The sequence below is a fragment of the Salvelinus sp. IW2-2015 genome, linkage group LG37 (assembly GCF_002910315.2).
Source record: "Salvelinus sp. IW2-2015 linkage group LG37, ASM291031v2, whole genome shotgun sequence".
In the NCBI taxonomy this organism is placed as follows: domain Eukaryota; kingdom Metazoa; phylum Chordata; class Actinopteri; order Salmoniformes; family Salmonidae; genus Salvelinus; species Salvelinus sp. IW2-2015.
In genome coordinates, this window is record NC_036876.1 from 393,631 (window position 1) to 418,197 (window position 24,567).

The 24,567-nt window shown below is 43.1% G+C and overlaps 1 pseudogene; it reads left to right on the forward strand.

Annotated features, from left to right (window-relative positions):
- Positions 1-2,672: 2,672 nt before the first annotated feature.
- LOC111960119 (zonadhesin-like) overlaps positions 2,673-24,567 on the forward strand; it is a 40,017-nt pseudogene continuing 18,122 nt past the window's right edge.

Consider the following 24,567-nt stretch of genomic DNA (forward strand, 5'->3'; position numbering starts at 1 on the left):
TCATTCACTCAATGAGTTGGTGGTTTTGCAATGTGCAACGCAATATCATACACATCTTGAGACGTAGGCTAGTGATAGGGTAATAGCACTTATAATACACCCCACTCCCTTCACCCTTCTTTCCCTCCCTCCTCCTATCTTGTTCTACACTTTCATCCCACCTATAAAAGTACCCTGATCCCTCTCATTGTCCTCATTCGCTGCTTACCGAATGCTTAGCCCGCTAACTCTTAAGTTAGCCATGGGCAAATTAAAAAGTGTTTGTGTCCTGCTGTGGCTATGTGGGTACAGTGCCGTGACCACCACAGAAGAAGGGTGAGTTACAGAGACTGAGATATTAATATTGAGCTGCAATTTTATTCAAGATCTGTGATCGTCTTATTGAATTCATTGGACTTGATTGGTTGAGTAATCAAATGGGTTTGGTCAATTTGAAATGTTTGATTATAATTGTATAATAATATTGTATTGTAAAGTATGAATTACAGGTATCAGATATTGTAAGGTGTTTAGAGTATTTTACCAATCAAGTTTTACAGAATAATTGGTTTTGTTGCATTTGCCGTACTTGACACACACTATTGTAAAGACAGTGTTAATGGACTCACATTTGGAGCTATCGAGGATGATGTGTGTAATGGTAATCTTCTTCTGATGGAGCTGGTTTAAACAGATGTGGCTCTGAAATGGTATCCTCTCAAGTAATTGTTCTGAATGATTGTAAAACAACTTCATGAACGATTGTTGTTTAGCTAGCTAGCCAAATATGTTTTTCCCATATTAGCAGAGACATGACATCAGTCAAAGCAATTTAATTTAATTTACTTCTTAAATCTCTGCTGATATTTTGTATTCTATAGGAATTCCCATTCTTCACTGAGCATATGGATAGATCCCAGACAGTATTTTTTATACAAACAGGAAACCGCATTTAATCTACCTCTTTTTTTCCTATACGTCTGTTCTCATCCATTCATTACTTTCTTTTACACAGCTATGCAAGATCAGCAAGAGATGCTGGTAAGTTTGCCATATCAAAACACAATTTGGTTTTTCATCTTTTGCCTTGTTGTTAATATTAGCAGAACACTCGATTCAAATATGATGGGCAGCCCAGCTCTACCACAAGTGATTCAACTGATGATTAGGTGATTAGTTGAATCAGGTGTTTTAGTGTTAGGCTACTTGAATACAAATCATGCAACCACACTCTGTGGGTCTACTGTACAGCGTCTGATAGATACAACAGGCAGGTGAGTTCAGTCACATGATCCAGTCATCACAATGTCCTTGGGAACATGATGGTCTTCCTCCGTCTACTCCCCTATAGTGTACAACACAAAGACGCTTATCGCTACACAACCTGCTTACACACACACTGTCAGAGGTGCCCGCGCGCACACACACACACACAGACGCACACAGACACACAAAAACACACAGACACTTTCTCACAGTTATGGTAGGAGGCAGGGGGGGGCCATAAAGTTGGGCAGCGGTCTAAGGCACTGCATCTCAGTGCAAGAGGCGACAGTACAGTCCCTGGTTCGAATCCAGGCTGAATCACATCCTGGTCGTGATTGGGAGTCCCATAGGGCGGCGCACAATTGGCCTAGCGTCGTCCGGGTTTGGCCGGGGTAGGCTGTCTTTGTAAATAAGAATTTGTTTTTAACTGACTTTCCTAGTTAAATAAAGGTTAAATTAAAAAAAGAATTAATTGGTTTAGGGTCTATAATCAACAGATTACAAATGCATTACTGTTGATATGGCAAGAGGTAATCAACAGATTACAAATGTATTACTGTTGATATGGCAAGAGGTAATCAACAGARTACAAATGCATTACTGTGGATATGGTAGTCAGCTGTCTTTTGCCAACGTGTTTGCGCAATGTCACCTTGGCTGTATAGTAGCTGTGAGGAGGACAACACATGACAACACATTTGATATAATGCCATTTACCTATGATGATTTGATCAGCCAATTGCTCTGTGATATTTGCCTCATTACATCAACCATCAAACAAGCAAAGCGTCAATACAGGATTAAGATTGAATCCTACTACACCGGCTCTGACACTCGTCGGATGTGGCAGGGCTTGAAAACTATTAAGGACTGCAAAGGGAAACCCAGACGCGAGCTGCCCAGTGACGCGAGCCTACCAGACGAGCTAAATGCCCTTCGAGGCAAATAACACTGAAGCATGCACGAGAGCACCAGCTGTTGTGGATGACTGTGTGATAACGCTCTCGGTAGCCGATGTGAACAAAACCTTTAAACAGGTCAACATTCACAAAGCCACTGGGCCAGATGGATTACCAGGACATGTACTCAAAGCATGCGCGGGCCAACTGTCAAGTATCTTCACTGACATTTTCAACCTCTTCCTGGCCGAATCTGTAATATCTACATGTTTCAAGCAGACCTCCATAGTCCCTGTGTCCAAGGAAGCGAAGGTAACCTGCCTAAATGATTACCGCCCCGTAGCACTCATGTCGGTAGCCATGTAGTGCTTTGAAAGGCTGGTCATGGCTCACATCAACAGCATCCTCCCTGACACCCTAGACCCACTCCAATTTGCATACCTCCCCAACAGATCCACAGATGACSCAATCTTAATCGCACTCCACACTGCCCTTTCCCACCTGGACAAAAGGAACACCTATGTGAGAATGCTGTTCATTGACAGCTCATCGMTCAACACCATAGTGCCCACGAAGCTCATCCCTAAGCTAAGGACTCTGGGAGTAAACACCTCCCTCTGCAACTGGATCCTGGACTTCCTGACAGGCTMCCCCCAGGTGGTAAGAGTAGGCAACAACACGTCTACCACGCTGATCCTTAACACTGGGGCCCCTCGGGGGTGTGTACTTAGTCACCTCCTGTARTCCKTGTTCACCCATGARTGSGTGGCCAAACACGACTCCAACACCATCAGTAAGTTTGCTGACAACACAACAGTGGTAGGCCTGATCACCGACAACGATGAGATGGCCTATAGGGAGGAGGTCAGATTACTGGCAGTGTGGTGCCAGGACAACAACCTCTCCCTCGATGTGAGCAAGACTAAGGAGCTGATCGTGGACTATAGGAAAAGGTTGGCCGAACAGGCCCCCGTTAACATCGACAGSGCTGTAGTGGAGCGGGTCGAAAGTTTCAAGTTCCTTGGTGTCCACATCACCAACAAACTATCATGGTCCAAACATACCAAGACAGTCGTGAAGTGGGCACAACAAAACCTTTTCCCCTTCAGGAGACAGAAAAGATTTGGCATGGGTCCCCAGGTCCACAAAAGGTTCTACAACTGCACCACCGAGAGCATCCTGACCGGTTGCATCACCACCTGGTATGGCAACTGCTCTACATCTGATCGTAAGGCACTACAGAGGGTAGTGCGAACGGCCCAGTACATCACTGGGGGCAAGCTTCCTGCCATCCAGAACCTATATAATAGGCGGTGTCAGAGGAAAGCCCATAAAATTGTCAGAGACTCCAGTCARCCAAGTTATAGACTGTTTCCACTGCTACCGCACACAAGTGGTACCGGAGCCCCTAGTCTAGGACCAAAAGGCTCCTCCACAGCTTCTACCCTCAAGCCATAAGACTGCTGAACAATTCATAAAATCGCTACCGGACAATTTACATTGACCCCCCCCCCTTTTGTACACTGCTGCTACTCGCTGTTTGTTTGTTACCCGTGTCCCCTGTATATAGCCTCGTTATTGTTGTTCTTATTGTGTTACTTTTTATTATTACTTTTTATTTTAGCCTACTTGGTCAATTTTTTCTTCTTCTTGAACTGCACTGTGGTTAGAGGCTTGTAAGTAAGCATTTCACGGTAAAGTCTACACTTATTGTATTCTGCGCATGTGACAAATAAAGTTTGATTTGATTTGAAGTGACATACATTCTATACATTCAGTGCATTCAAGCATTTGTTGTTATTTAATGTTCAACAGCATCAGAGATCTGAGTTCTTTTGAGAATAGAACATTCAGGGCCTCACTCACTCACAATCTCTCTCTCCATCCCTCTCTCCATATCCCTCTCTCCATCCCTCTCTCCATATCCCTCTCTCCCCATCCCTCTCTCTCATCCCTCTCTCCATCCTCTCTCTCATCCCTCTCTCTCCCTCATCTCTTCTGCTCATCCCTCTCTCCATCCCATCCTCTCTCATCCCTCTCTCTCCATCTCCTCTCTCCCATCCCTCTCTCATCATCTCTCCACCCCCTCTCTCATCCCTCTCTCTCCATCTCTCTCTCATCCCTCTCCCATCCCTTCTCATCCCTTCTCTCCACCCCTTCTTCCATCCCTCCTCTCCATCTCTCTCCATCCCTCTCTCCTCGATCTGTCCTCCATCCCTTCTCATCCCTATCTCTCCATCTCTCTCCATCCTCTCTCCATCCTCTCTCTCCATCTGTCTCCATCCTCTCTCCATCCCTATCTCTCATCTCTCTCCATTCCTCTCTCTCCATCTCTCTCTCATCCCTCTCTCCATCCCTCTTCTCCATCCCTCTCTCTCCACCCCTCTCTCCATCCCTCTTCCATCCTCTCTTCCATCCCTCTCTCTCTCATCCCTCTCTCGTCCATCTCTCTCTCATCCCTCTCTCCATCCCTCCTCTCATCCCTCCTCCATCCCTCTCTCTCCATCCCTCTCTCTCCATCTCTCTCCATCCCTCTCTCCATCCATCTTCTCCACTGTCTCATCCCTCTCTCCATCTCTATCTCTCCATCTCTCTCCATCCCTCTCTCCATCCCTCTCTTCATCTCTCGATCTCCATCCCTCTCTCTCCATCTCTCTCTCCATCCCTCTCTCTCCCATCCCTCTCTCCATCGCTCTCTCTTCATCCCTCTCTCTCTCCACACATCTTTTCCTGCAGCCATTCTGACCTCCTTGACTTTAACCAGGAAAGTGCACCCTATTGGTCAGCTCCAGCAGGACGGCAACGAAAACAGTGATTGGACAAGACACGAGGCCCCACCCTACACCAGGAACAGGCCCCCCGGGGATTACCCTGACGGCAGGTGAGTAGCCTGTCCTCTTAGGGACATCCACCTGTGTGTATATATATAGTATATATATATATATATATATTACAGTGGGGAGAACAAGTATTTGAGTACACTGACAATTTTTGCCAGGTTTTTCTTACAAAGCATGTAGAGGTCTGTAATTATGTTTATCATAGTTACACTTCAACTGTGAGAGAAGGAATCTAAAAACAAAAATCCAGAAAATCACATTGTATGATTTTAAGTAAATTCATTTGCATTTTATTGCATGACATAAGTATTTGATACATCAGAAAAGCAGAACGTTAATATTTTGGTACAGAAACCTTAGTTTGCAATTACAGAGATCATACGTTTCCTGTAGTTCTTGACCAGGTTTGCACACACTGCAGCAGGGATTTTGGCCCACTCCTCCATACAGACCTTCTCCAGATCCTTCAGGTTTCGGGGGCTGTCGCTGGCGCAATAGCGGACTTTCGGCTCCCTCCAAAGATTTTCTAATTGGGTTTAGGTCTGGAGACTGGCTAGGCCACTCCAGGACCTTAGATGCTTCTTACGGAGCCACTCCTTAGTTGCCCTGGCTGTGTGGTTTCGGCGTCGTTGTCACTGGCTGGAAGAACCCCAGCCACGACCCAATCGTTCAATGCTCTTACTGAGGGAAAGGGAGGTTGTTGGTCAAGATCTCGCGAGTACAATGGGCCCCATCCATCCTCCCCTCAATACGGTGCAGTCGTCCTGTCCCCTTGCAGACAAAGCATCCCCAAAGAATGATGTTTCCACCTCAGCATTGCTTCATGCGTGTGGGATGGTGTTCTGGGGTTGTACTCATGCCTTGCTATATCCTCCAAAACACGGCGAGTGCGAGTTTAGAGCAAAAAGCTCTATTTTTGTCTCATCAGACCCATGACCTTCTCCCATTCCTCCTCTGGGATCATCCAGATGGTCATTTGGCAAACTTCAGAGCCGCCACTGGACATGCGCTGGCTTGAGCAGGGGGACCTTGCGTGCGCTGCAGGATTTCATCCATGACGGCGTAGTGGTGTACTGTAATGGTTTTCTTTGAGACTGTGGGTCCCAGGCTCTCTTCAATTTTCAGGTCATTGACCAGGTCCTCGTCCGTGTAGTTCTGGCGCTGATCCCTCATATTCCTCAGCTGGTCAATTGATGCCCGCACGAGGTGTTGGGCAGATTCTTGCATCGTGGAGCCCCAGACCGAGTGGTATTGACCGTCATCTTGAACTTCTTTCCGATTTTCTAATAGTTGTGCCAACCGTGTTGTTGCTCTTTCTCACCAAGCTGCTTGGCTATTGTCCGCTGTAGCCGATCCCAGCCTTGTACGGTCTACAATTTATCCTGATGTCGCTTACGACAGCTCTCTGTCTTGGCCATTTGTGGGAGTAGGCGTTGGAGGTCTGTTTGATTGAGGTGTGTGGAGCAGGTGTCTTTTATACAGGTAACGAGTTCAAACAGGTCGCAGTTAATACAGGTAAAGTGAAGTGCGAGGAACAGGAGGGCTTCTTAAAGAAAAAACTAACAGGTCTGTGAGAGCCGGAATTCTTACTGATTGTAGGTGATCAAATACTTATGTCATGCAATAATGCCAAAATGTAATTACTTAAAAAATCATACAATGTGATTTTCTGGATTTTTGTTTTAGATTCCGTCTCCCACGTTGAAAGTGTACCTATGATAAAAAATGACAGAACCTCTACATGCTTATGTAAGATGAGGAAACCTGCAAAATCGGGCAGATGTATCAATACTTGTCTCTCCCACTGTATATATATATATAGTATATATTATAGTAATATATATAGATCACCTAGATGAGAGGATGGTGTTAGTGAATGTTTTCTTACCCATGTAGGTAAATAGGTTGTGGTGGGCTTTGGCGGGCCAGTCTTCTTTCTGCTTTAGACAACTCCTACCATGAGGGATCTGGAGTTTTAATAGCAGTATCTTTGCACCTCGATAAATCCACAGTCATATCCAAATTAGAAGATTGACTCCTACATCACAGAAAAGATGTGCTTTCAATGCGTTCTTTGTTATCTCCACACCGCCATCTACATCATCAACTCTCTCTCTCTCTTTCTCTCTCTCTCTCTCTCTCTCTCTCTCTCTTCTCTCTCTCTCTCTCTCTCTCTCTCTCTCTCACTCTCTCGTCTCTCTCTCTCTCTCGCTCTCTCTCTCTCTCTTCTCTCTCTCTCTCCTCCTCGTCTCTTCTCTTCTCTCTCTCTCTCTCTCTCTCTCTCTTCTCTCTCTCTCTCTCTCTCTCTCTCCTCTCTCCTCCACGTCACTCACTCACCTCACTCACTCACTCACTCACTCACTCACTCACTCACTCACTCACTCACTCACTACACTACACCATCTACACTCACTCACTCTCCCCGTCTCTCCTCTCTCTCTCTCTCTCTCTCTCTCCTGCCGTCCTCTTCTCTTCTCTCCTCTCTCTCTCTCTCTCTCTCTCCTCTCTCTCTCTACCCCTCTCTCTCAGCTCTCTCTCTCTCTCTCTTCTTTTATTTCTCCGATGGTTTCTATACATCTACCCATGAGTGTGACAATGTGGCCAACGGGCAGAAAGCTCGTCTTCTCATCCCCGGCCCTCTCTTCCACGCACTCCACCCAGATTTGTCGTCCAGTTCCACTACTACATGTACGGTCAGACAACCAGAACCACCTGCAACGTGCTGGCCAAGAGGCCAACCTCGGAGACAAAGTCGGGAGAAGACTGGATCCAGAGCCCCTCTTGGCTTGGAGCTGCTGTCACTGTGGCCAAACCAGCAGGACAACCGACCTAAATGTGAGTGTGTGTGTGTGTGTGGTGTGTGTGGTGTGTGTGTGTGTTTGAATTAGATCAGGATAGACACTCACATTGTTTGAGTACTGTATGTGTCTGGTTTCAGTAAAAGAGTGATGCAGTCGGGTCACAAGTGCCTGTGTCCGTTTACAGTCGTCTGGCATTTTTACAGCACTTTTCATCTCTCTTGTGTCTGTGTCCGTTTTACAGTCCTCTGGCCATTTCTTTAGCAGGACTTTTCATCTCTCTTTGTGTCTGTGTCCGTTTTAACAGTCATTGGCATTTCTTTACAGCACTTTTTCATCTCTCTTGTCCTCCCCAGCAAAGTCTTTAACGAGACAGCTGGAGTTGTAAAAAAATCACAAGCTCAGGGAATGTGAGAGAGAGAAAACAGACAGACAAGGGACATGTAGACACCAGGATGGGCCTCTTCAAAGTGTTGTTTTAAAATGTTATGGCCTTTGCTTAGCGTTTTGTCTGCTCTACCTGGCATATAATTGGACAATTATTGGTCAATGACAGTGACTTGGGTGGACTACACATTCTCCATATTATATGTGTTTATCTCTGTCTACAGATTGTGTTTGAGGCGCAGCGGTGATTGTCTGCTTCTTGTGACTCAGCCCTGGATAACATTGTTCATTAGTGAGGGAGCTTGTCCAGGGTATGTAGTACTTTACTCTCATTCTCATACCCCCCCCCACCCCCCACCCCTCTCTTCTCTCTCTCTCTCTCGATCCTCTCTTCCTCTCTATCCCCTTTCTTTTTCCCTTTCAGTTTGACTATATCATACACCTGTACTGATCAATCCCATGTATTTCCAKAGCCTGTCTGACTGGTTGTGACTTCGACACCACTGATGATCTGTGCAGCTGGGAGGCACGTAAACCATCAAATCCTGACTTGTTTGGTTGGGAGCAGTGGCTTGGTCAAACTGACACAGACGGATCTGGTCCTGACGATGACTTCTCCAAACCAGGCTGTAGGTCTTCATTTGAACACCGTGCTGTCTAAATCATATTTTATTTACTGGGAGAAAATAAATTGTGACACCCAACAGCTCATATTAAAGGTCACTCGTACTTTCTCATATTGTCTTGTTTTCATGTGGTCTCTTCTCTCCGTAGTCGGCCAATATCTGCTGATGGACTCGTTGTCTCGTGTCGCTGGAGAGAAAGTAGAGCTGTGGAGCCCATCCACCACCTCCTCCTCTGGCTGTCTGGACCTCACCTTCCATTACTACATGTACGGCACTGCCACCACCATGAAGCTCAATGTCCACGCAGTGACCAGCGGTAAGATAACTGATGTCTTGCAGCTCCACTTACCTATAAGATAGATGTGACCGGTGGTAAGATAACCAATATCTTGCAGCTCCACTTACCTTTGATTACCCATTCTCTGCCTCTACTCTCTCTATATCTCTCTCTCGCTCTCCCCCTCCAGGAGGAAGCCTTGGTTCCCCCATTTTCTCCTTGACAGGGAACCAGGGCCAGGGTTGGAAGCCTGCAGAGATACGCTACCTTGGCTCAGATAACATGCAGGTAAACAGGCTGAAAAGTGATGTGTTACGAATTTGATATAAACAAAAAAAATAGCCTTGTGCTCTCATATTCAACCCTTCTTTATCGAAGCACAAATGTGTATTTATCTGGTAAACCATACCTGTTTTCCTTTTGTTTGAATGTTGATTTGATGGAGGGTGTTTGTGTTTCAGTTTGTGATCYTTGGCTTCTACGGTGAGACCCCTGAGACAGACATCGCTATAGACGCTGTGTGCATCACAGCCTGCACAGGTAATGAATAATCTATGATCTGAGATGATCAATATCTTGTGTAAATATAGACAATCATGTCTTCTGATCATTGAAAACTGTTAGCCTCTGGAGTTTAATTGATCTTCTAAAAGTGTTATCTTGCGTCTCAAATGTTTTCATTGTTTTTTTCAGCTCCTCCACCAACTACACCAACACCTCCAACACCGGGACCAACAACATCAGCACCATCAACAACTACTCCCAAACCCTCAACCCCCAAGCCTTCTACACCAAAACCACCAACCACAAAACCACCAGGTGAGATTAACAGCCAAACACCTGTATCATTCTCATGGTCAGAATCAGAAACCATCACAAATTAGCTCTGTTGTTAACCTTTGATTCCCTCCAACCCCACCCCATACACCCCTTTATTCCCCCGTCCTCTCCCTCTCTCCCCCAATAGTGACGTGCCCTCCCAATGCTGAGTACATAGAGTGTGGCCCAGCCTGCATCCCCAGCTGTAAGGAACCCTCCACRAACTGCACTGGCTCCTGTATCAGTGCGTGTTTCTGTAAGCCAGGCTTTGTGTTCAAAGGCAGACGCTGTGTCCCCATAGAAACATGTGGCTGTCTGGAGGGAGGTGACTACTATGAGGTACGAGACCATCTGGGATTGTTAGTCTGTGGTTAAGAATGTACTTTGTGATAGAATATGACACAATATAATGTGATATACAATATTGTGTATGATATACCATACGGCATACCATACGATATATGATACACGATATACGATGTGATACACAATATGATACGATATCATACGATACGGTACTTTTTTACTGTCCAGAATGTTCCACTCCTGTGGAAATTGATAGTACTCTCTCAGCACATCACAAATATACTTTAAAAATGACCAACAACTCAAGGAACACACGCATACGTTCACAGAATGCACAAATAAACAGCACAAAAAAATAATAATTGGCAAACAACATGTTAATAATTCCTCTCTCCCTGTCTCTGTCCTTTTAGCCAGGAGAGATCATCTTGGTGACGGCTGCTCCAGCTGTGTCGTTGTGCTGGAAACTACATCTGGACTGTGTGGACAACTCCTGCTCTCCCCAGGAGGAGTGTCGCAACGGAGCCTGCTATCCTAAAGGTACATGTTAGCTGAGTTATAATACATTGTATTAGCAAAGTTATCAGAACTTGTATTAGTCAGTTATCAAACTTGAATTAGCTCAGTTATCACAACTTGTAATAGTCTAAGTTATAAACTTGAATTAGCTGAGTTTTAAAAAATCTTTATTTAACTAGGCAAGTCAGTTAAAACTTCTTCAGGGTTGGTGGGTCCCCACCAAGCAAACGTAGGCTAATGCGATAAGCATGAGGTTGTAAGTAGCAAGAACATTTCCCAGGACATAGACATAGCTGACATTGGCAAAAGCTTAAATTCTTGTTAATCTAACTGCACTGTCCAATTTACAGTAGCTATTACAGTGAAAGAATACCATGCTATTGTTTGAGGAGAGTGCACAGTTTTGAACATGAAAAGTTATTAAATAACAAATAGGCACATTTGGGCAGTCTTGACCAAAAAATTGAACAGAAATGCAATGGTTCATTGGATCAGTCTGAAATGTTGCACATACACTGCTGCCACCTAGTGGCCAAAATCTAAATTGCAGCTGGGCTGGAATAATACATGATGGCCTTTCTCTTGCATTTCAAACAGATGGTACAAAAAAATACAAAAAAAACGGTTGGTTTTGTCTTTGTATTATCTTTTACCTGATCTAATGTGCTATCTTCTCCTACATTCCTTTCACATTTCCATAAACTTCAAAGTATTTCCTTTCAAATGGTACCAAGAATATGAATATCCTTGCTTTAGTGCCTGAGCTACACAGGCAGTTAGATTTGAGGTATGTCATTTTAAGCGAAAATTGAAAAAAAGGGGTCAATACTTAAGAGGTTTTTAAGAACACACTTTTTATTTACAATGACGTCGGGTTAACTGCCTTGTTCAGGGAAAGAATGACAGACTTTTACCTTGTCAGCTCGGGGATTCAATCTAGCAACCTTTTGGTTACTGGCCCAACGATCTAACCACTAGGCTATCTGCAGCCCCAGTTATCATAACTTGTATTGCTCAGTTATCATAACTTGTATTAGCTAATTTTATAAACGTGTCTTAGCTCAGTTATCATAACTTGTATTAGCTAATTTATCATACATTTATTAGCTCCGTTATCTTTACTTGTATTGGCTCAGTTGTCATTAAATGTGTTTGCTAAGTTATCACAATTTATATTAGCTGAGATATCTTAACTTCTCTTTCATCAGATAGCATATCTTGTATTAGCTCAGTTATTGTATTAGCTCAGTTGTCATACCTTGTATTAGCTGAGTTTATCATAACTTGTATTAGCTCAGTTATTATAACTTGTATACTAGTACTTGTATTAGCTCAGTTATCATCACTTATATAAAGATGAAAGGTTTTTCAAATCAATTATATTGGTAAGGAGTTCCATCGTGAACCCATGGGAACATCCAACCTACAGTAAAGTGGATCGTTCCTAGAGTTTGATTCCTAGCTATGCAAACAGACAGCCTTATTTCAGTATACATGTATTATGTGCGGCTTGGAAAACACTATTTACATTTTGTCAGGCATTATTTGGTGAAAAAAAATAACCCAACTATGTGAACACTGAGTCAGTATTATTTCCCACAGCCAATTACTAATTTAATCTCCAACTTTATAATCCTTATTCCACCAGACACTCTACCTGTATCGCATCTGGTGACCCTCACTACACCACCTTCGACAAGAAGAAGTACAACTTCATGGGGAACTGCAGCTACCTGATGTCAGAGCCCTGTAAACCAACGTCAGTGCCTCACTACGAGGTGCATGCTGACAACGAGAACCGCTTCAACAAACCAACCATCTCCTACCTGAAGGCTGTGCATGTGTACGTGCGTGGGGTGAAGATCTCCATCTTGAAGGGAGGCACCGTGCAGGTGAGAGAGAGAGGGATTGGTGGAGGGATAGGGTGGGGAGAGAGAAAAAGAGATGAGGAAGACGTTTGAAAATGTTTAAAAACGTAACAATGGAAAGAATATGATAAAATGCAGAGCCGCTACATGTACACATTCAATATACAGTAACATAACCAGTCAAGATCAGTTTTGTCATTGTATTCAACAAATCTTTATTGTCACCGAAGGGACATTCCTGAGCAGCATGAAATGCATATAATTCATACAAAACACAGACACAGAAAAGCTCATAAAGAGGAAGCTAAAAAACATTAAAATGAAGTGTACCTCACTAACATGTGTGTGTCTCTTCTCCTCCTAGTTGAATGGTATCAATGTGAACATCCCACTGACCCCAGCTACAGGCGTGTCTGTTTTGAAGTCTGGTAAACACTACACTGTAGCCATGGACTTTGGTGTGACCGTACGATATGACGGAAACCACTACATGGACATCAAGGTCATCAAGGAGTGAGTCAAAAACTGCTTCATACACACACTGAAGTGAACACACACACACACACCACACACACACACAACACACACACACACACACACCACACCACACACTACAGAGAGAGAGAGAGACGAGAGAGAGAGAGAGAGAGAGAGAGAGAGAGAGAGAGAGAGAGAGAGAGAGAGAGAGAGAGAGAGAGAGAGAGAGAGAGAGAGAGAGAGAGAGAGAGAGAGAGAGAGAGGGAGAGAGGGAGAGAGAGAGAGAGAGAAAAGACGAGAGAGAGAGAGACAGAGAAGAGACCAAAAATGGGTCTATGCACCTTGGTTTCTCTCCTACAGTTTTGGTGACCCCGACATGATGTACCATAAAAATGCCCATATAAACACAACATAAAACATTTAAAAACAAATAGAAAGTTCTCACATTGTCATATTTTTATTTTATAATGTTGTCATTAAAATTCTAGAAAAAATGCTTTACTCATCGGCTATTTGCTCCTTGTATTTGCTATAAGGACAAGCTGTGTGGACTGTGTGGAGAACTACAACGGAAACTCCAACGATGATTCCAGGAAACCCGATGGTTCTCTGACCACCAACCCCAATGACTTTGGACACAGCTGGTCACAGATCCCAAGTGAGTCATGCCACCAGTTACAACAACACACACCACGCACAAATTGAGTTCTTCTGCACACGCGTGCGTAGTCACTAGCACACGCTCACGTCGCATCGCACGACGCGATACACGCACATCTTAAAGTTGGTCAAGGTGCTCGGGGTGGTCGCACAGGGTCTTGTCGGTGGTTCGTTGCGTATAAGGATCGAAATGTCTATTTGTGTGGCGCACCTCGCACATGCAGTTTTTTGCACACATCCTACAATAGGTTTTTGTTTTTGGCAAACAGTTATTACTTGTACACACGACGACACACACTAGTTGTTGGACTGTTATCGAGGTAGTCTCAATGCGTACACACACAACACACACGACACACACCACAACATGGTGACACTACACAGTTATGAGATACAGTTTTTATTTATGTCTGTATATTCATGTGATTGAAAATAGTGGGTAGACGGTAATGGTCAATTATGAGTATACATTGTCGGGGACCAAAGGCACTTCAGCCAGGTGTTTGATTTTTACAGAGCAAACCGACCACACAATCGACTGATTCACCCTGTCTCTGACTCCAGTTGTAACAAGAAGCCCAACACCACCATCCCAGGCTGTACTGATGATGAACTGGACAGGTATGAGAGCTCTGGCTACTGCGGCATGCTACTGGACAAGAACGGACCGTTCGCTGTCTGTCACCCCAAGGTCAACCCCAATGTGAGTAACTACCGTAATGTGTGGTATATAGTGTCTTACCTAATGTGTGATATTACTGTAATGTACGGTATATAGAGTAATATCATATTTCGTTTTTTAAGATTAAACAAAAGTTTGTTTAATGTCTGAAATCTCACACCCAAGAAAAACATTTTGTAAATATATAGACATATTTAGTGCAGAAATGTTTAAATACGCTTCATTCAATTCAATTCAAACACCTTTGTCACTTAAGTAACCAAAGCTCCAAGCTGTGTGTGCAAGTCGAAGACACGCGTATGTTTATGTGTGTCTATTTCAGAGTTTCTTCAAGGACTGTCTGTTTGACCTGTGCGAGCTGGATGGTGCTCAACCCATCCTGTGTGAGTCCATCGAGTCGTATGTCAACGACTGTCAGGACCGAGGAGTCACCATCGGAACCTGGAGGAACAGCACCTTCTGCCGGTGAGTACAGATCAATGTTGGGGTCAATTCCATTTCAATCAGTCATTTCAGAAAGTTAACCAAATTCTCATTCCAAGTGTCTCTCACTGAAAAGCATTAAAGAGAATTGGAATTGGTATTTCAAAGTTCTTCCTGAATTGACTGGAATTTTAAATGGAATGGACACCCACCCTGGTACAGATACATGTTATACATGATAATAACAAGCAAGAGACGGATATTGATGATGAAGATGGAAAATGTCGTGATTCATATAATAATAATTATTCATTCACTCACCAAAGACCCTGCTGTTATTAGCACATCAAAGACCAAACAATACACTCTAACAGTACTGTTCCGTATAATCAACAAAGTCATTATTAAGAGACAGTCATGTTTTTAAAGTAGACCTATCTCCTAATGTTCTCCTCTTCCCTCCTTCTCTCCAGCTCTGACATGCCCCCCCAACAGTCAGTACGTGCCCTGTGCCGCCCCCTGCCAGCCACCCTGTGCCTCCAGACCCTCCACAGGGGTGTGATGCTCCCTGTTCAGAGGGCTGTGTGGTGTGACCCCCTGGTTACGTCCTCAGCGCCGGGAAGTGTGTCAAAGAGAACTCCTGTGGCTGCAAAGACACCAACGGACAGTACTACGAGGTGAGTGTGTTGTGTGTCGGGTGATGGACTTTGTGTGTGTGTGTGACGTGTATGTAACCAACCAGCAACCAACCACTAATTAACTATTGTCTCTCCATCCATCTCTCCTCCTTCCCTCCCTCCCTCCAGCCTGGTGAGGAGTGGTACGTGGAGGACTGTAAGCTGAAATGTTATTGTAACGCTCCCTTCGTCACCTGCAATCCTTCTGATTGCCCTCCAATGCACGAGTGTAAGGTCCAGGGAGGAGAGCTGGACTGCTACCCTACAAGTAAGTCCCCTGACATAAACAATATACTTCAAAAGAAATATGTTTATGATGTGCTTGTATAGTTACTTTCTTAATCCTCTTTGTTCCTGGAGGAACATAGGGCCTGTACTAAAGTTATTATCTTGGTTCCAGGAGAGACACAGGTMCTGTACTAAAGTTATTATCTTGGTTCCAGGAGAGACACAGGTCCTGTACTAAAGTTATTATCTTGGTTGCTGGAGGAACACATGGCCTGTACTAAAGTTAACCTCTTGGTTCCTGGAGGAGTGTCCTACCTGTGCTAAAGTTAACCTCTTGATTACTGGAGGAACATAGGGCCTGTACTAAAGTTATTCTCTTGGTTTCTGGAGGAACATAAGTTATTATCTTGGTTGCTTTGCATCAGGCCATGACAAGATCATCGGCTTGTATACTTACTGTACTTCTTTTTGTTCTCCTTCTATTATAACGTATCATATCTCATATCTGTTCTCCAGGCTCTCAGGACTGGAATATCTGTCATCTTTAATACAGGCTACTGTTATTCTCTCTCCTGCTTATAGTCCATGATACCTCCCTCTGTCCCCTCTACCCCAGGTTCCCAGGACTGTGTGATCTCTGGAGACCCACACTACAATACATTTGATGATAGGTTCTACAGCTTCATGGGGACCTGCACCTACACCCTGGCCAGGACCTGCAAGAACAACACAGGTAACAGTTCTAACTCTGGGTTCTGGGTTCTGTAGTTCTAACCCTGGTTTCTAGGTTATGTAGTTCTAACTCTGGGTTCTAGGTTCTGTAGTTCTAACCCTGGTTTCTAGGTTATGTAGTTCTAACTCTGGGTTCTAGGTTCTGTAGTTCTAACTTTGGGCCCTTGGTTCTGTAGTACTAACTCTGGGTTGTGTAAATCTAACTCTGAGTTCTAGGTTCTGTAGTTCTAACTCTGGGCTCTGGGTTCTGTAGCTCTAACTCTGCGCTCTGGGTTGTGTAGTTCTAACTCTGGGCTCTGGGTTCTAGGTTATGTATTTCTACTCTGGGTTCTGTACTGTAGTTCTAACTCTGGGTTCTAGCTTCTGTAGTTCTAACTCTGGGCTCTGGGTTCTGTAGTTCTAACTCTGAGTTCTAGGTTCTGTAGTTCTAACTCTGGGCTCTGGGTTATGTAGTTCTAACTCTGGGTTCTTGGTTCTGTAGTTCTAACTCTAGGTCCGGCTGTGTTCTAAGCCCTGTGGTTCTACTTGTGTTCTGCTGTATGTGTTCTAGGTCCGTGGTTCTCTGTGGAGGGTAAGAACGAGGAGCGTGGTCTGGCTGGAGTGTCCTACCTGAAAAAGCTCTACGTCACTGTCGATGGAATCACTGTCACACTAATGAAGAGCAGGAAGACTCTGGTACATGTTAATACATCCATCCATCCATGAATGAATCAATTCATCCATTAATCAATCAGTCAATCAATCAGTCAACCCAATGTATTTATACAGCTCTTTATGCATCAGCAGTTGTCCCAAAGTATTTAACCCAGCCTAAACCCAAATAGCACGTTAAAGCAGAAGCACTGACTAGGAAAAACTCCCCAGAATAAATACATGTTATTAAACAGTTAATAACATAGAATTATGACACTTACACAGCATAGAATTAACATGTAATTCTATACATGTAGTAACTGTGTAAGTGTCATAATTCTATGTTATTAACTGTAATAACACTTTCACATACATGTTTATGTCATTCACTTTCCACGTCACAGATGTGGTGGTATCACTCTGTTATCTCTTTCTTGTTCTCCATCTCTCCCTTAAGCTAAGGATCAGCGATATTACACCATGATGATTCACCCAAAGCCTTTTCCCCTTCGTAATACACCTTTTATCTCTCTTTCTCTCTCTTTCATTGTCTCTTTTTATCTATTCCCTCCCTCCCTCCCTCTGTCATCATCATCATCATCATCATCGTCATCTCTTTTACCAGTAACCCTTTAAATCTGTCTTTCAGTAAAMCCTCATCTTCACCTCTACTTTTTTTTCTTTCCTAGAATTATGTCTGTCTTAACAGATCTCAAACATCAAAATCCTCTGTCTGTGTAGCTAACTCTCTCTCTCTCTCTCTCTCTCGACAGGTGAATGGAAAGCGAGTATCCCTCCCTCACTCCCCCTCTCTGCTCATCTCTCTATCGCTGGCGGGTCAGTACGTCACGCTGCAGACTCCGTTCGGCCTCAAGGTGCGCTGGGACGGAAACCACTACGCCCAGATCTCAGTGCCCAGGTACGCACAGACACAAGAAGTGGACACAGGAATTAGAATCTAGTATCTTCCTTTTTCCACAAGGCCGATCTCAACCAAATTACGCCCTATTCCCTTTATAGTGTACTACTTTTGTGCCATATCTATGTGATAAATGTATCAATACTATTGCAAATGATTTATCATCATGACTTATGATTTGATATTATTCATATAGAATTTAGAACCATTTCTGTTCTAATAACTATTATGATCTTTGTAGTAATCTGCTGGTTGTTGTGTATCTTGGTATTATGATCTTTGTAGTATGATCTCTTTAGTAATCCACTGGTTTTATGTCTTTGTATCTTGACCTTTGAACTAATCCACTGTGCTGTGTATATAATCTACTGTGTCGTGTGTCTTGGTCAATACAGCTCCTACTCTGACCAGATGTGTGGTCTGTGCGGCGACTACGACGGTAACCCTAACAACGACTTCACCAAGCCGGATGGATCCCAGGTCACCAGCTCCAAGGACTTTGGAAACAGCTGGAAGACCGAGGAAGATGAGGATGTCACGTGAGTGGGAATTATGAGGGAACTTTCTTTGGGAATATTGACTGATGAAGTCGGGAATATTTCTGCCCCTTAATGTATGTAGTAGAACTTAAGTACACACTTGAGACTGAGTGTACACTTGCAATAGTTTGGGAACTGAAATAGTTTGGGAACTGAGTGTACACTTGTAATATCAATAGTTTGGGAACTGAGTGTACACTTGTAATATCAATAGTTTGGGAACTGAGTGGTACACTTGTAATATCAATAGTTTGAGACCTGAGTGTACACTTGTAATATCAATAGTTTGGGGACACTGAGTGTACACTTGTAATATCAATAGTTTGGGAACTGAGTGTACCTTGTAATATCAATAGTTTGGGAACGAGTGTACACTTGTAATATCAATAGTTTGGGAACTGAGTGTACACTTGTAATATCAATAGTTTGGGAACTGAGTGTACACTTGTAATATCAATAGTTTGGGAACTAGTGTACACTTGTAATATCAATAGTTTGGGAACTGAGTGTACACTTGTAATATCAATAGTTTGGGAACACTGAAGTGTAAGCAGCTTGTAATATCAATAGTTTGGGACTGAGTGTACCCTTGTAAATATCAATAGTTTGGGAACTGAGTGTACCCTTGTATATCAATAGTTTGGGAACTAAGTGTACACTTGTAATATCAATAGTTTGGGAACTGAGTGTACCCTTGTAATATCAATAGTTTGGGAACTTAGTGTACACTTGTAATTTGCAATAGTTTGGGAACTTAGTGTACACTTGTAATATCAATAGTGTGGGAACTTAGTGTACACTTGTAATATCAATAGTGTGGGAACTTAGTGTACACTTGTAATATGCAAACATTTTGGAACTGTGTGTACACTTTAAGGGGTAATAAGTGTATTGTGCATTATATTATAAAATGGTATTGTCTTTCCATTTTTTTTTTGTTTATTAAAATTGTGTTTCCACAGATGCAAACCCGACACCAACCCAGATCCACACTGTGATCCCTCACAGGAGGCAGAAGTTTCCAAACCTGAGAACTGTGGGAAATTAACCGACACCAAAGGACCCTTCAGGTGAGCAAGAACACTAACAACTCTGAATTATTGTAATGTTTGTTTATGTGTCAATTAATCCCATAAGGGATTAACTGACGATTTGACACGAACATTCATTCATACAGAATATTAACTCAGTACTCACCCAATATAGTATGTATAGAGAAAGTGATTTAAGGTTGTATAAGAAGAGTTTATGTCCAAAACGCTATATCCACCAACTTTTCACATTTGTATTTTTTCATCAGAAAGGAATGCTTATTTGAAAATAGTGCAGATTTAATGAATTTAATTACAAGTTTTGGACTATATATGTGAAATCATACATTTTCACAAATCTTTCACTATCATCAGAAATGACTGCTTATGGGTACCTTCATGTGTGTGTAAAATATTACTGTCCTCAGATGTTTTATTAATAGATTTTAGATGTATATGAAAATKTGTTTTTTTGCAAAACGCTACATATCCATTGTTTAGCTGGAATGTAATGCTCGTATCCTGTATATTTGACTGTGATATGTGGTTGTCTCACGTAGCCATCTGAATATGAAGGCACTTACTGTAAGTCACTCTGGATAGGAACATCTGCTAAATGATTCAAATGTCAAATGTAAATGGTCTACATACATATCTCATGTTACTATATTGAATTATAATTATTGTACTCTTTTTTAATATTGTGGTAACAAATATATCATTTGTACAGCTCTTTATATAAAATGTAGTTATTTGGCTGTGTAAAACCTTGCATTATTACTTATTTCTCTCAGAGTGAGGCGGATGTATGGTATTTTGCAAGAAAACATGATTATTTGTCTCTGAAATGAAACCATCAAGTGATAGATTTCAATCAAATTCATGTCTGTCATTGAACAACCCCATGCCATGATTAGATAGTGAAAAAATTCCTTTAAAACAATAAAAGCTAATTCACCAACATTTCTGAATGGATATACAACGTTTTGGAGGGCAGCTCATATAACTCGGTGTATTTACTTTTCTCTCTTATTCTCCCTCTCCTTCACTCTCTTTTCTTTATTTCTTTCTATCTTTCTTTCTTTCTCAAATCCCCGTCTTGTCACACATTTCACTCATTCCCTTACTTTCTCTGCATTTTATCCCCTCCGCCCCGAACAGGGAGTGCATAGCGTTGGTGGACCCTAGTCCTTTCTTCCAGAGCTGCGTGTATGACATGTGTCGCTTCGTGGGCCAACAGCAGATGCTGTGTGACCAGCTCCAGGTGTATACTGACGCCTGCCTGAGCGCAGGGATCAAGGTCCACCCCTGGAGGGAGCCAGATTTCTGCCGTGAGTCTCATATATAGACGTCACAGACATTTAGTCACACCATAGACCAGGGTTGTGTTCCTACAGTAGCGAGAACAATTTTTTGTTTTGAATGGGAGTGAGTCAGGGAGGTTCAGAAGTCAAGATCCACCCCTGGAGAGAGCCAGACTTCTGCTGATTTCTGTCTCACACTGTAGACACCATAGACAGAGACACAGACCACTGAGATCCAATGCACTCTGAGGCTCTGTCTCAGTTGCTTAAAGATGCACTCCAGTCTCCTTTCACCTCATTTGACACCTTATTTACTTAATAAAAGGCACATCTCAATAGCTGATCCAGGTAAGTCATGACATCACAAGTGGGGGGGGGGGCTTTCCTCTTTTGTTCTCCAACGCTCCTCTATTGTTCCTCAAACAAGGGGGAGGCCGATGACATCACAGTAGACCCAGCAGACCTACTCCTTGAATGGCCAACTCTAGAAGTTTGCAGACGTGTCTAAAAAAACAACACTATTTTGCTCAAAACATCTTGTTTTACCCTTAAAGCAGCAATCAGCAGTTGAAACAATAACAAAGAGGCGTCCCCGCGCCTGGTTCGGTAAAAAGCTGAAGGATGGGGTTGGAGAAATGTAATCACTCTCAAGTCTCTAGATAGAGCTATGGATACAAGGCTTGAATGATAGTTTTAACCATGGTTTGAGGCTATATAATGTTGTTTATTTCATTTTCTTTGTTTACAAACATTGGCGTAAAACACGTTTATATTTGGGGTTCTGATGGGGGTACGACTAAGCTCATGAGGCATTTATTTATAAGTTATATTCTTCAAGAATCAATGGGTAAATATCATTAATTTATCAAAAGATGTATGTAGCAACTGCAGATTACCCATTTAAGTGTGTGTGCATTATTGTATTTATACTTGGAATATTTATTTTCAACAGCAAAAGTTAAAAACTAGTGCTTATTTAAAAACGATCCTGTCCTCGTCTCCTCCCCTTCGTCTGCACTGATTGGAAATGACTTGGCAGGTCACACCGTCAAACTACCTTCGGAGTCTGCTRGAGCTTTTCCATAGGAGAAGCAGAATCTGATTTCTCAGGCTGGCACACAGGCCAAAGTCCCACAGTTGCCGTGCAAATATGTTTGTCAATCGATCCCAATATTACAGTCATTCCTTGATCATGTTTGGAACTGTTAGGTGCTTTATGATTCAGAAGACCTTCCTGTACTGACCTGTTTCTGCTCTCCCTCCTCTACCTCTACAGCCCTGGCCTGTCCTCCCAACAGTTCTTACTCCATGTGTGTGAGCTCCTGTCCAGAGACATGTCTGGGTGTCAGCGGCCCCCCTGGCTGCTCCGAGGTGTGTGTGGAGGGGTGTGAGTGTGACCTTGGCTTTATCCTCAGTGACGACAAGTGTGTTCCTGTTAAAGACTGTGGCTGTGTCAACTCCTCTGGAGACTACCATCCTGTGAGTAACCCTCCTGTGTTTCACCTTAGTGAATGTTTAATACTGTTTAATTATGTCAAATCTCAATGTGACCTCTGGTTAAATAAAGGATAAAACAATGAATATATACTGTACTTACGTTGGCTTTATGTTTCGTATTGAGCATCAAGCTTTCATAATGACTCCATTAGTCCCCAATGCAAGTAGAAATGTCACTATGTTGCATTGTACTCTCATGTTAAATCATCTAAATGAAAATAGAAGACAGTACTACTGAACTGTAGACTCACCAGGATGTGTGTGTTTCAGGTGGGGGACGCCTGGTACCTGGAGGGCTGTAAGGAGAAGTGTGTGTGTCTGGGTGGAGGGGTGCTACAGTGTCACAACACCACCTGTACCCCGGCAGAGAGCTGCGGCCTGCAGGACGGGGAGTTAGGATGTTACCCACTGGGTACTATACAGTTATATCAATTACAACACTATATGAATTACAACACTATATGAAATACAACACACATCAATTACAACACACATCAATTACAACACGCATCAATTACAACACACATCAATTACAACACACATTAGTTACAACACGCATGAATTACAACACACATCTATTACAACACACATTAATTACAACACGCATGAATTACAACACACATTAGTTACAACACACATGAATTACAACAGGCATGAATTACAACGCGCATGAATTACAACACGCATTAATTACAACACACATCAATTACAACACACATCAATTACAACAAATTTAACAACATCACAACCATAAATGAATTCAATACGATAAACTATAACTAAACTTTACCCTCCATCTCTCCTTCCTCCACCCACAGAAACAGGTATCTGCACTGTACAGGGCGACCCTCACTACACCTCTTTCGATAAAAAGGTGCATAACTTCATGGGTTCCTGTTCCTACACTCTCACCAAGCCGTGCAATGAGTCCGCCGGCTTGCCGTACTTCACCGTCGACACCCAGAACGAGCACCGAGGCAGCAACAAGAAGGTGTCGTACGTCCGAGCCGTCATGGTCAAGGTCTACGGGATGACCATCATCTTGGGAAAGGGACGCAAAATACAGGTGAGGAGGATTATGGGTAGATTAGCGCTACAGTTTGACTTCATCACAAATGTTACATTTCCCACATTTTAGTTTATTTATATTATTATTTATTTATATATGGATTATGCTGCCAAAGTGTCAGAAAAAGGCTTCGCAGTGTAGAAGATGGAAGGTGGTAAAGAAAACCAAAATATATCAAAAATAATATTCAACGCTGCACTGTATCGTCAGTTTTTAGCGTCAAGACGTTTAATCAAACTGGTTGCTCTCTGCCCCTCTCCCAGGTCAACGGTACCCTGGTGACCCCTCCCGTGACTCTGACCAATGGGGTGAAGGTCTACTTGAGCGGGAAGTTTGTTGTGTTGGAGACGACCTTTGGCCTGCGGGTGAGGTTCGATGGTAACCACCACGCTGACGTCACTCTGCCCTCCTTCTACAACGGACTGCTCTGTGGACTTTGTGGTAAGAAGGGTTCATCAACAGATAATCAATATTGACAGACAGGGAAACCTGATTGACAGACAGGGAAACCTGCAGTAGTACACCATACAAGCCCTTGGGATGAGAAAATAATGATACAAAACATCCTAATTGACTAGATAGGGATTCTGTAATTATTTGGTGATTGTCTATCTAATAGGAAACTTCAATGACCAACCTGGTGACGACAACATCAAGCCAGATGGTAAACCAGCCGTCAACACCAACGAACTGGGCGAGAGCTGGCAGGTCCCCGACGACCGCCCTGAGTGAGTCTCACACCTGTTTCCGTTTCTTTAACATTCATGAATTGAATGGTTTTATTTATCCTGTATTTTTCAGGAAGTACTATAGTCTGACTTCGGATACCAGAGCCAGACTTTTACATTCATCCAAGATTCCATTGTTTTGTATCAAACGTGACCTACTACAGGTCTCCATGGAGATTTAATTTCACTCCTCGATAGTGACGTCTTTGACGTTCATCCCTTTCTTTAATCCCTCCATCCCTCTGTCCCTGTCAGCTGTACCCACGGTGGAGGAGAGGAGGAGTGTGATCCCAAGGTGGAGGCAGAGGCTGTGAAACCTACCAGCTGTGGGATGATCAGTGACCCTAACGGTGAGACACACACACACACACACACACACACACA